This window comes from Nomascus leucogenys, chromosome 11, assembly GCF_006542625.1.
Source record: "Nomascus leucogenys isolate Asia chromosome 11, Asia_NLE_v1, whole genome shotgun sequence".
In the NCBI taxonomy this organism is placed as follows: Eukaryota; Metazoa; Chordata; class Mammalia; order Primates; family Hylobatidae; genus Nomascus; species Nomascus leucogenys.
Genome location: NC_044391.1, coordinates 77680792 through 77693113, shown reverse-complemented (window position 1 = coordinate 77693113; position 12322 = coordinate 77680792). Strand labels below are relative to the sequence as shown.

General features: G+C 39.9%; 1 pseudogene; it reads left to right on the top strand.

Moving 5' to 3' along the window:
* Positions 1–7918: 7918 nt before the first annotated feature.
* On the top strand, positions 7919–10668 carry LOC100600874 (annotated as a pseudogene).
* Positions 10669–12322: the final 1654 nt, after the last annotated feature.

Sequence of the window (12322 nt, the reverse complement as noted above, 5' to 3'; positions counted from 1 at the left end):
AGTGGGCTTCATCCCTGGGATGCAAGGCTGGTTCAACATACGCAAATCAATAAATGTAATCCAGCATATAGACAGAACCAAAGACAAAAACCACATGATTATCTCAATAGATGCAGAAAAGGCCTTTGACAAAATTCAACAACCCTTCATGCTAAAAACTCTCAATAAATTAGGTATTGATGGGACATATCTCAAAATCATAAGAGCTATCTATGACAAACCCACAGCCAGTATCATACTGAATGGGCAAAAATTGGAAGCATTCCCTTTGAAAACTGGCACAAGGCAGGGATGCCCTCTCTCACCACGCCTATTCAACATAGTGCTGGAAGTTCTGGCCAGGGCAATCAGGCAGGAGAAGGAAATAAAGGGTATTCAATTAGGAAAAGAGGAAGTCAAATTGTCCCTGTTTGCAGATGACATGATTGTATATCTAGAAAACCCCATTGTCTCAGCCCAAAATCTCCTTAAGCTGATTAGCAACTTCAGCAAAGTCTCAGGGTACAAAATCAATGTACAAAAATCACAAGCATTCTTGTACACCAATCACAGAGAAACAGAGAGCTAAATCATGAGTGAACTCCCATTCACAATTGCTTCAAAGAGAATAAAATACCTAGGAATCCAACTTACAAGGGATGGGAAGGACCTCTTCAAGGAGAACTACAAACCACTGCTCAATGAAATAAAAGAGGATACAAACAAATGGAAGAACATTCCATGCTCATGGGTTGGAAGAATCAATATCATGAAAATGGCCATACTGCCCAAGGTAATTTTATAGATTCAATGCCATCCCCATCAAGCTACCAATGACTTTCTTCACAGAATTGGAAAAAACGACTTTAAAGTTCATATGGAACCAAAAAAGAGCCCACATCACCAAGTCAATCCTAAGCCAAAAGAACAAAGCTGGAGGCATCATGCTACCTGACTTCAAACTATACTACAAGGCTACAGTAACCAAAACAGCATGGTACTGGTACCATAACAGAGACATAGATCAATGGATCAGAACAGAGCCCTCAGAAATAATAACGCATATCTACAACTACTTGATCTTTGACAAACCTGACAAAAACAAGCAATGGGAAAAGGATTCCCTATTTAATAAATGGTGCTGGGAAAACTGGCTAGCCATATGTAGAAAGCTGAAACTGGATCCCTTCCTTGCACCTTATACAAAAATTAATTCAAGATGGATTAAAGACTTAAATGTTAGACCTAAAACCATAAAAACCCTAGAAGAAAACCTAGGCAATAACATTCAGGACATAGGCATGGGCAAGGACTTCATGTCTAAAACACCAAAAGCAATGGCAACAAAAGCCAAAATTGACAAATGGGATCTAATTAAACTAAAGAGCTTCTGCACAGCAAAAGAAACTACCATCAGAGTGAACAGGCAACCTACAGAATGGGAGAAAATTTTCGCAACCTACTCATCTGACAAAGGGCTAATATCCAGAATCTACAATGAACTCAAACAAATTTACAAGAAAAAAACAAACAACCCCATCCAAAAGTGGGCGAAGGACATGAACAGACACTTCTCAAAAGAAGACATTTATGCAGCCAAAAAACACATGAAAAAATGCTCATCATCACTGGCCATCAGAGAAATGCAAATCAAAACCACAATGAGATACTATCTCACACCAGTTCGAATGGCCATCATTAAAAAGTCAGGAAACAACAGGTGCTGGAGAGGATGTGGAGAAATAGGAACACTTTTACACTGTTGGTGGGACTGTAAACTAGTTCAACCATTGTGGAAGTCAGTGTGGCGATTCCTCAGGGATCTAGAACTAGAAATACCATTTGACCCAGCCATCCCATTACTGGGTATATACCCAAAGGACTATAAATCATGCTGCTATAAAGACACATGCACACGTATGTTTATTGCAGCACTATTCACAATAGCAAAGACTTGGAACCAACCCAAATGTCCAACAACGATAGACTGGATTAAGAAAATGTGGCACATATACACCATGGAATACTATGCAGCCATAAAAAATTATGAGTTCATGTCCTTTGTAGGGACATGGATGAAACTGGAAACCATCATTCTCAGTAAACTATCGCAAAGACAAAAAACCAAACACTGCATGTTCTCACTCATAGGTGGGAATTGAACAATGAGAACACATGGACACAGGAAGGGGAACATCACACTCCGGAGACTGTTGTGGGGTGGGGGGAGGGGGGAGGGACAGCATTAGGAGATATACCTAACGCTAAATGACGAGTTAATGGGTGCAGCACACCAACATGGCACATGGATACATATATAACAAACCTGCACATTGTGCACATATACCCTAAAACTTAAAGTTTAATAATAATAATAATAGTAAAAAGATGCATGGGGTTGACCCACACACACCCATGGATCTGATTGTTTTAGTTTAGGAGATAATGATGTCAGTGTCCACCTAGGGTCTATCACAGAGTTGTTTAATGACCCGTTAAGCACCAGGTACCCTCCCCCTCAATCAACTTAAATCTCTTCTGGATCAATTATCTCAGTGCCTGCTGCATGTAAAGAACTTGGGAAGGTGCATGAATTTTTCTTTCCATGACAAAACCGTAAGTTAAAAATTACAGAGTTATAGCAAGGCCTCAGAGTCCCTGAGAAGAGCAGGAGAGGAAGGAGGAAAGAGGCATGCCTTCTTAAAGAGACAGGAAAGTGCAGTTAGCTCTTCTGGAAAGTCTGTCAATAGGCTGTCATAAGGCCTCCTCTGCCATGACAGTATGGAGGAAGAATTTCCTTCACTGCTATTCTCATCCCTCTACTGTCTGAACTAATGTGGTCACCTCGGTCACATGGCTTGGTAACAAGTCATCTACTGCTGTCTTGGATTATCTTGCTTCCTTTAATGTACACCTTGCCCCCTTTCACTTGCCCTTAGTCCACTCTCACTCTCAAAGACCTGTGAAGGTCTTTGAGGATCCCTATGGCTGTTAATTAACCAATATCAATATTAACCAATTAACAGCCATGTGGGCTCTTGCACATTTGGGTGAAAGCTGTTTGATATTACTGTCCAGGATAGTCTAGGGTAGAACTGTGACCACCAAGTAATGTGCAGCCTGAAGCATCTATCGAAGGAGGCAACTGATACCAACTAGCAGGGTCAGTCCCATCTGACGCTGTGGGGTCTTAGGAACTTTTAGCACCAGCAGGCGACAGCCTCTTCAACTACTCTCTTTGCTCCCATCCCTTGAGTCACTGAGGAGTTCTGGCAACATTATATGCATAGCAACCAGACTCCCCAAAGTGTAGACTGACAATAATCCCCCCAGTTTAATATTCTTGGAGATGTTTCAATAGGGGGCTCTGCAATGGAACTGTGGAAAGGGCACTATGCTCATTCAGCCAAGGAGACAGAGGGCTTCCCAATGTCCTTGGCTTGCAGTGCTGTTGTGTTTAAGAGCTCTGCTCTGGAGTCAGACTGCTTGGGTTCAAATCCTAACTCCATCACATACCAGTTCTGTGATCCTAGACAAATTTCTTAACCCCCGTATGCTTTATTTTCTTCATCTATAAAAATAGAGATAATTATCTACTTGTGCCAGTTTTAAAACTAATTCTTTGACACTCCTTTCATTGAGAGGTGGGGCCTGTTTCTCAGCCCCTTGAATCTGGGTGAGCTTCACACTACTTTGATGTAAAACGTGGTGGAAGTGATACTATGTAACATTCACAGTTAAGTCAGAAAGACCATGCAGCTTTCACCCACCACTCTTGAGATGTCCATTCTGTAAGGAACCTGATTACCTTAACATTGCTTTGCTGGACAGCCACATGCAGGTGCTCTGATCAGTAGCCCCAGCTAAGTTTCCAGACAACAGCCAGCTTGAGCACTATCCTTAGATGACTGTGGTCCCAGCCAACATCTGACTGCAACTGCAAAAGACATCCCAAATTACAATGACCAACTCATACCCTTCCCAAATTCCTAACCCACAAAATTGTGAGCTAAATATAATGTTTGCTTTATTACCACCATTAAGTTTTGGAATTTTTTATAGTGCACAGTAGTAATAAGAACACTACTTTTATCTTTATTATAAACATTTAACAATATATGTGTGAGACTTAGAACCATGTCTAGCATTATTAACATTCAATAAGTATTAATATTTATTCTCCAGGTTAGAAACCATTGCATCAGTAGAATGCAAACTTTCTGCTTCTGCTTCCCTTTTAAAAATTTGGAAAGCTAAGTATTAACTTCAACACTTTTAGGTATACAAACAACATTTTTCATCACAAATTAAGTAGTCATGAGCCACATAATGACATTTCAGTCGACAACATACTGCATACACCATGGTGGTCCCATAAGATTATAATGGTGCTGAAAAATTTTTATAAACTAGTGACATCATAGTTATAATGTTGTAGCACAACCATTACCTTTTCTGTATTTAGATACACAAATACTTACCATTGTGTTATAATTGCCTACAATATTTAGTACAGCAATATGCTATACAGGTTTGTAGCTTAGTAGCAATAGGCTCTACCATATAGCCTAGGTATGGAATAGGCTATACCATCTAGGTTTGTGTAAGAGCATTCTATGACATTCCCACGAGTATGAAATTGCCTAAGGAGGCATTTCTCAGAAAGTAACCCTGTTGTTAAGGAATGTATGACTGTAATTGCAAAGGGTGCAATGTCTAGCATATTGTACATACTATTATTTTTAAATAAAGTGGTTACATCACTATCTTAAGTGTATCCAATGAAATTTAAATCTCATAGCTATTTGATATCTATCATTATCCATTTTAAAAATTCATGAACAAGCTCTTCTTTAGCAGCTGGAAATTTAGCATTCTTCCTTTTTCTCCCTGAACTACTTTTTTCCAGTCAATTTCTCACCCATAATTTTATTTTAATATATTTGTATGCTTGAAAATGTCTCACAGATGACCCTGTCAAATAATTTTGATGCAATGAAAGTATTAATATAAATAAAAATTTAAGTTATTTTTTATGACCATAAGATTGTTATCAGGTATCTTAGGGATCGTGTTATCTTGACAACTATAATCAGACATAATTGATCAAATGCAGATTTTATAAATTTTCATAAACTTTGCTTAACATAAAAAATAAAAATTTTTTGGAAATCTGTCTTTTAATGGCTTGTATAGGGTTGCGATATTTTTTCTGAATTAGGTCATGTGTTCACGGAGGTATGTTATTTATTGGGAGACTGAGACAGGTAGGATTAAGCATTAATTCTATTCCCTTTATTTTTTCATTTTTAAAGGTACATGTTGTGAGAAATCTTGTTTACGTAAATAACTTAATAAAAATGGAACTTTTTTATTATAGTAAAATCATTCAGTTCTTTTAATGTCTTCTCAAATATATATAAAAATCACAGTGAAGTGTCATTTTAAAATGATATATGTATATTTTGATGCATAATAGATGTACATCAATTCAGGGTACATGTGATAATTTAATACATTCATTTAATTTGTAAAGATCAAATCAGTGTACGTGGGACATCCATCACCTTAAATATTTGTCTTTCCTTTATGCTAGAACCATTGAAATTCTTCTCTTCCAGCTATTTTGAAATACACAATACATTATTGTAAACTATAGTAACCCTACTGATCTGATACTAGGTTAATGATACATTTTTAAATATAAATATAAAAATGATGATGTATCCATCCCCAGCTATGTATCCATCCCCATAGCTTCTTAGAAGGCTATGACAGAGGAGTGAAATGATCAGAGTTACGTATTCAAAGGATCATTCTGGCTACGGTGCTGAGAGCAGGCCGTTGGGAGTCAAGGGAAGAAGAAAGGAGGGTGATTTGGAGGCTACTGCGATGATCTTGGTGGAGATGAGGGTGGCTTAGAACAGGTTGGTGAACACTAGAGGTCAATGTGTACATATAGTTTGCTAGTAGAAAGGATAGGACTTCCTGGTTGATTGGTACAAGAAAAGTAATACAAAAGAATAAGGGGAGTTGAGAATGACCCAAAGGATCATGGCCTGAGCCACTTGCCAGGACTGGGAAGATGCAGGAGGATGAATTTTTCTGGGTAGGTGTGGAGTAATCAAAGGGTTGTTTTGTATTTGTTCACAGATTCACCATGTTTTGATACTCTTTATTTCTTCCTGAGGATACAAGTTTCCATCTATTATCATTTTCCATAATCTGAAGAACTTCCCTTAGCATTACATATCTAAGAGCAACAAATTCTTCTTTATCTAAAAATATCTTTTTTCAACTCTGTACCTGGAGTTCTGTTCACCTTTTTCATTCTTGTTTCTTTATTCTTCAGATTAGATAATACTGCTGATCTGTCTTCAAGCTCACTCTGTCTTCTCCATTCTGGTAAGTGCATTCAGTGACTTTTTAAAATTTTTCAAATAATATATTAATCAGTTCTAGAATTGTCATCTGGTTATTTTCTATAGTTTCCATTATTCCGATGGGACTGCTTATCTTTCATTCACTACAAATATATTTTTCTTTACCTCACTGAGCATAGTTATAAAAGCTGACTTTAAAACCCTTATCTGTTCTTTCCGTTTCTAATTATACCAAAATCGTATTTAATCTACCTACCTGACACATGTATTTCCCTTTAAAAAATGGGGTGAGGGAAATCTAAATCTAAATATGTCTCTCTCCCTTGCTCAAAATCCTTCAGTGGCTCCCTTGTACCCGAGAATAATATTGAAATCCACCAAACTGATTTTAAAGGCCTCCAACCTACTTTGTCAACTTTATATCTAACTGGTTTCCTTCCTTCCTTCCTTCCTTCTTTTCTTTTCTTTCTTTATTTCTTTTTTTTTTTCAGGGTCTCACTGTGTTGTCCAGGCTGGAGTGCGGTGGCACGATCTCAGCTCTCGGCTCACTGCAACCTCCGTCTCCTGGGTTCAAGTGATTCTCCTGCCTCTCTCTCCTGAGTAGCTGGAATTACAGGAGCATGCCACCACACTCGGCTAATTTTTGTATTTTTAGTAGAGACGGGTTTCACCATATTGTCCAGGTTGGTCTCGAACTGTTGACCTTAGGTGATCTGCCTGCCTCGGCCTACCAAAGTGCTGGGATTACAGGCATGAGCCACCATGCCCAGCCATATCCAACTGTTTTTCTGCACAAATAATGAGTTTTAACTATTTTGGTTTACTTCTGCTTTGTTTCTTGTTCGTTTAAAGTGCCTATTATTTTATGCCTCCTTGTTTTTATATTTCTTTTCCTTTCCCCCTATGAAAAACTCTACCTACCCAATTTACAGTTTTCTCATTGAAGTTCCAGGCTGTCATAAGGCCTCCTCTGCCACGACAGTATGGAGGAAGAATTTCCTTCACTGCTATTCTCATCCCTCTACTGTCTGAACTAATGTGGTCACCTCGGTCACACGGCTTGGTAACAAGTCATCTACTGCTGTCTTGGATTATCTTGCTTCCTTTAATGTACACCTTGCCCCCTTTCACTTGCCCTTAGTCCACCTCTCACACACACCTTCAGCATCCTGAAGCAACATTCGACATGATTTTGGATTTCTCCCCTTAACATCAACAAGGTATCTTAAAGGCCAGTGGTGGGACCAGAAACCTGAAATAGAAAGGTTTTGTTTGATTTCTAGAAACTTCTGTTAAAATAGTAGGGAGAGAATTCAGGTTTATGGCCCTGCGGGTTCTCAGAGGCAAGTTCTGATCATGCTGTTTTCTTCTCACAGATCCCACCCTTTCTTTCTAGAAAGAAGGCAGCCTAGGGTCCCGATGGGTGGGGCTTTGAAGAGTCCAGGAGTGGGAATTTCTAGAATTTGGAATTGAGTGAATTTTCTGACATTTGAGTAAAGGACCCAGGGGTTCTTGAAGAAGAACTTGGTCCCAGAGGAGTTTGACTGACCATAAAAATGAGTCCTGCAGAAGCATTTGATGATTAAAACTCGTTTAAAGTCTTAGTTGCAACAGATACTGATCTTGGATTTATGGAGAAAGATGCAGTCAGAGGAAATGATACATGTGTAACACTAGATGAAATTTTAAAACTTGCCCAGGAAAATCAAGTGGATTTTATTTTGTTAGGTGGTGATCTTTTTCATGAACAAAGCCCTCAAGGAAAACATTACATATCTGCCTCAAGTTATTAAGAAAATGTCGTATGGGTGATAGGGCTGTCCAGTTTGAAATTCTCAGTGATCAATCAGTCAACTTTGGTTTTAGTACGTTTCCGTGGGTGAACTATCAAGATGGCAATCTCAACATTTCAATTCCAGTGTTTAGTATTCATGGTAATCATGACGACCCCATGGGGGCAGATGCATGCTGTGCCCTGGACATTTTAAGTTGTGTTGCATTTGTAAATCACTTTGGACATTCAATGTCCATGGAGAAGATAGACATTAGTCTGGTTTTGCTTCAAAAAGGAAGCACAAGGATTGCACTCTATGATTTAGGATCCATTCCAGATGAAAGGCTCTCTCAAATGTTTGTCAATAAGAAAGTAACAATGTTGAGATCAAAAGAAGATGAGAACTCTTGGTTTAACTTATTTGTGATTATTTGTGATTACAGGAGTAAACATGGCTAAGTACTAACTTCAGTCCAGAACAATTTTTGGATGACTTCATTGATCTTGTTATCTGGGGCCATGCACATGAGTGTAAAATAGCTCCAACCAAAAATGAACAACAGGTCAGGCGCAATGGCTCATGCCTGTAGTCCCAGCACTTTGTGAGGCCAAGGTGGATGGATCACATGAGGTCAGGAGTTCGAGACCAGCCTGACCAACATGGTAAAACCCCGTCTCTACTAAAAATACAAAATTAGCTGGGCGTGGTGCCGCGTGCCTGTAATCCCAGCTACTTGGGAGGTTGAAGCAGGAGAATCACTTGAACCTGGGAGGTGAAGGTTGCAGTGAGCCAAGATCGCACCATTGCACTCTAGCCTGGACAACAGGAGTGAAACTTCATCTAAAAATAACAAAAACCAAAAATGAACAACAGCTGTTTTATATCTCACAACCTGGAAGCTCAGTGGTTACTTCTCTTTCCCCAGGAGAAGCTGTAAAGAAACACGTTGGCTTGCTGTGTATTAAAGGGAGGAAAATGAATATGCAGAAAATTCCTCTTCACACTGTGCAGTAGTTTTTCATAGAGGATGTTGTTCTGGCTAATCATCCAGACATTTTTTAACCCAGATAATCCTAAACTAAACCAAGCCATACAAAGCTTCTGTTTGGCGAAGATTGAAGAAATGCTTGAAAATGCTAAACGGGAACATCTAGGTAATTCTCGCCAGCCAGAGAAGCCTCTTATACTACTGCGAGTGGACTATAGTGGAGGTTTTGAACCTTTCAACCTTCTTCGCTTTAGCCAGAAATTTGTGGATCGGGTAGCTAATCCAAAAGACATTATCCATTTTTTCAGGCATGGAAAACAAAAGGAAAAAACAGGAGAAGAGATCAACTTTGGGAAACTTACCACAAAACCTTCTTCAGAAGGAACAACTTTAAGGGTAGAAGATCTTGTAAAACAGTATTTTCAAACTGAAGAGAAGAATGTGCCACTCTCACTGCTAACAGAAAGAGGGATGGGTGAAGCAGTACAAGAATTTGTGGACAAGGAGGAAAAAGATGCCATTGAGGAATTAATGAAATACCAGTTGTAAAAAACACAGCAATTTCGTCTGGGCATGGTGGCTCACATCTGTAATCCCAGCACTTTGGGAGGCCGAGGTGGGTGGATCATGAGGTCAGGAGATCGAAACCATCCTGGCTAACACAGTGAAACCCCATCTCTACTAAAAAGAGAAAAAAAATTAGCCAGGCATGGTGGCAGGTGCCTGTAGTCCCAGCTACTCGGGAGGCTGAGGCAGGAGAATGGCGTGGACCCAGGAGGCAGAGCTTGCAGTGGGCCGAGATCGCACCACTGCACTCCAGCCTGGGTGACAGAGCGAGACTCCGCCTCAAAAAAAAAAACAAAAACCACGCACAGCAATTTAAGAACATCATATTGATGCCCTAGAAGATAAAATCAATGAGGAAGTATGTCGTTTCAGAGAAAACAGACAAAAAAAATACTAGTGAAGATGATGACGTCCGTGATGCTATTAACAGGGCCAGAGCTCTCAGATCTCAATCAGAGGAACCTGCTTCTGCCTTTAGTGCTGATGACCTTATGAGTATAGATTTAGCAGAACAGATGGCTAATGACTCTGATGTTAGCATCTCAGCAGCAACCAACAAAGAGGCTGAGGAACAGGTGGAAGAGGAGGAAGAGGACAGAATTCAGCATCAGAGGAGGGTCTCAAAGAGGAAGAGCAGGCACTGGTCTGGAGACTTCTACTCATAGCGGGAACTCAAAGACCACTGTGCCAGCATCTAGAAATATGTCTATTATAGAGGCCTTTAAATCTACAAGACAGCAGCCTTCCCAAAATATCACTAAAAATTATTCAGAGGTGATTGAGGTAGATGAATCAGATGTGGAAGGAGACATTTTTCCTACCACTTCACAAACGGATCAAAAGTGGTCCAGCACATCATCCAGCAAAAATATGTCCCAGAGCCAAGTATTGAAAGGGGTTGATTTTGAATCAGATGAGGATGACGATGATGATCCTTTTTATGAACATTAGTTCTTTAAGAAGAAATAGTAGATAATATATTTAGTGGCACTGAGAAATTTGCAAGATACAGGAAAAATCAAAACGTTGCAAGCTAAGAGTTTACAGTTTAAGATTATAAGTATTGCTGCCTGAGCATGACTCTGTTAAGTAAGAAATTTCTCAGCATTGATTCACCTTGTTTTTTAACCAGTTTGTTATATTAAGAGCTTTGTTTTAATATCATTATTCTTTTTGTTTTTCTTTTGAGACAAGAGTTTTGCTCTTGTTGCCCAGGCTGGAGTGCAATGGCGCCACCGCGGCTCACTGCAACCTCTGCCTCCCAGGTTCAAGCAATTCTCCTGCCTCAGCCTCCCAAGTAGCTGGGATTGCAGGCATGTTCTCCACCATGCCCAGCTAATTTTTTGTATTTTTATTAGAGACGACGGGGTTTCACCATGTTGGCCAGGTTGGTCTCGAACTCTTGACCTCAGGTGATCCACCTGCCTTGGCCTCCCAAAGTGCTGGGATTACAGGCATGAGCTACCCCACCTCTAAACATCATTCTTGAGTAAAGATTAAAATAAATCTACCATTTTACATTTCTGCTTCATGATCATTTAGTTTTCTAAATGTAGCTATATAAATGGTTGCATTTAGCCAAAGTTGAGGGAAAGAGCTTATAAAATTTAACTTCTTCATAATATAATAATTTCCTAGAGGTTCTGGATTTCCTGAAAGTAAAACAAACTATGTGAACCTGGGTCTGAACTCACTGTTCGTTACTATGTATGTTTTTTTCTAATGCTTCCTGAAAGACTGAATGATTAGAAGTAAATTATGGTTTGAACAGATATGTTTTTATTAAAACAGTAGAATAACCACAAAAAAAAATAGTAAGGAGAAAGCTTAGAGCATAAAGGCATGGAGTGGAGAATAATATTTGATTATGTAAGTATTACTTTCCTTTCCCTTAGGCCAAAAAGAAACTTGAGGCAGGATGAAAGGATCAGAGTGGACTGGATAAGGTTTGAGTTGCCAGTGGGCCTGACCTACCCTGTGTCCAAGGAGGCATCCAAGTGAAAGGGAAGTGGCAGATTATGGCAACGTGGGCCTGAGGACAGCCTCCCTGAGTCCTGTACCCTGAGCAATTGTAGAATGTACTGCGAAACTGGGACACTTTTGAGCATGAAGAGTGCTATTAATAGTCACATAGAGACAACAGGCAAAAACTGGCAAAGTCTTCTGCAAACCAGGAGGTATAATCATCCTACGCATCCCCCCAGCATGATATGGGACAGCATCCAAACGTTTCTCTAGCAGCAGTCCCTGCCATCAAAAGTCGTGCAGGAATGCCTGAGGAAGCCAGCAGCTGCGAAAGCTGGGGTCAAGACCAAGGGGATACAAAGCACACAAATGGGGCCCCGGAGGCCCACAGATGTGAGGGGAGAAAGTTTCATCCCGGGGTCACGGATTAGCAGCCCTGTAATGTGCGCCCCTGAGGACTGAGGATGGCACAGGGACCAGGTGCTCTGCCCCAGCTTAGATCACAGATCACCCCTATGGAGAAGGGAGGTGAGGAGAGAATCCAAAACTGACTGAGTTTACCTTCAAAGATGACTGTTTATCTTGAATTGCCAGAATTTTTATTCTGTAATCAATGCAAATTAAGGTTTCCTGAGCTAGACACTGAGGAATGAGTGATGTTTTTG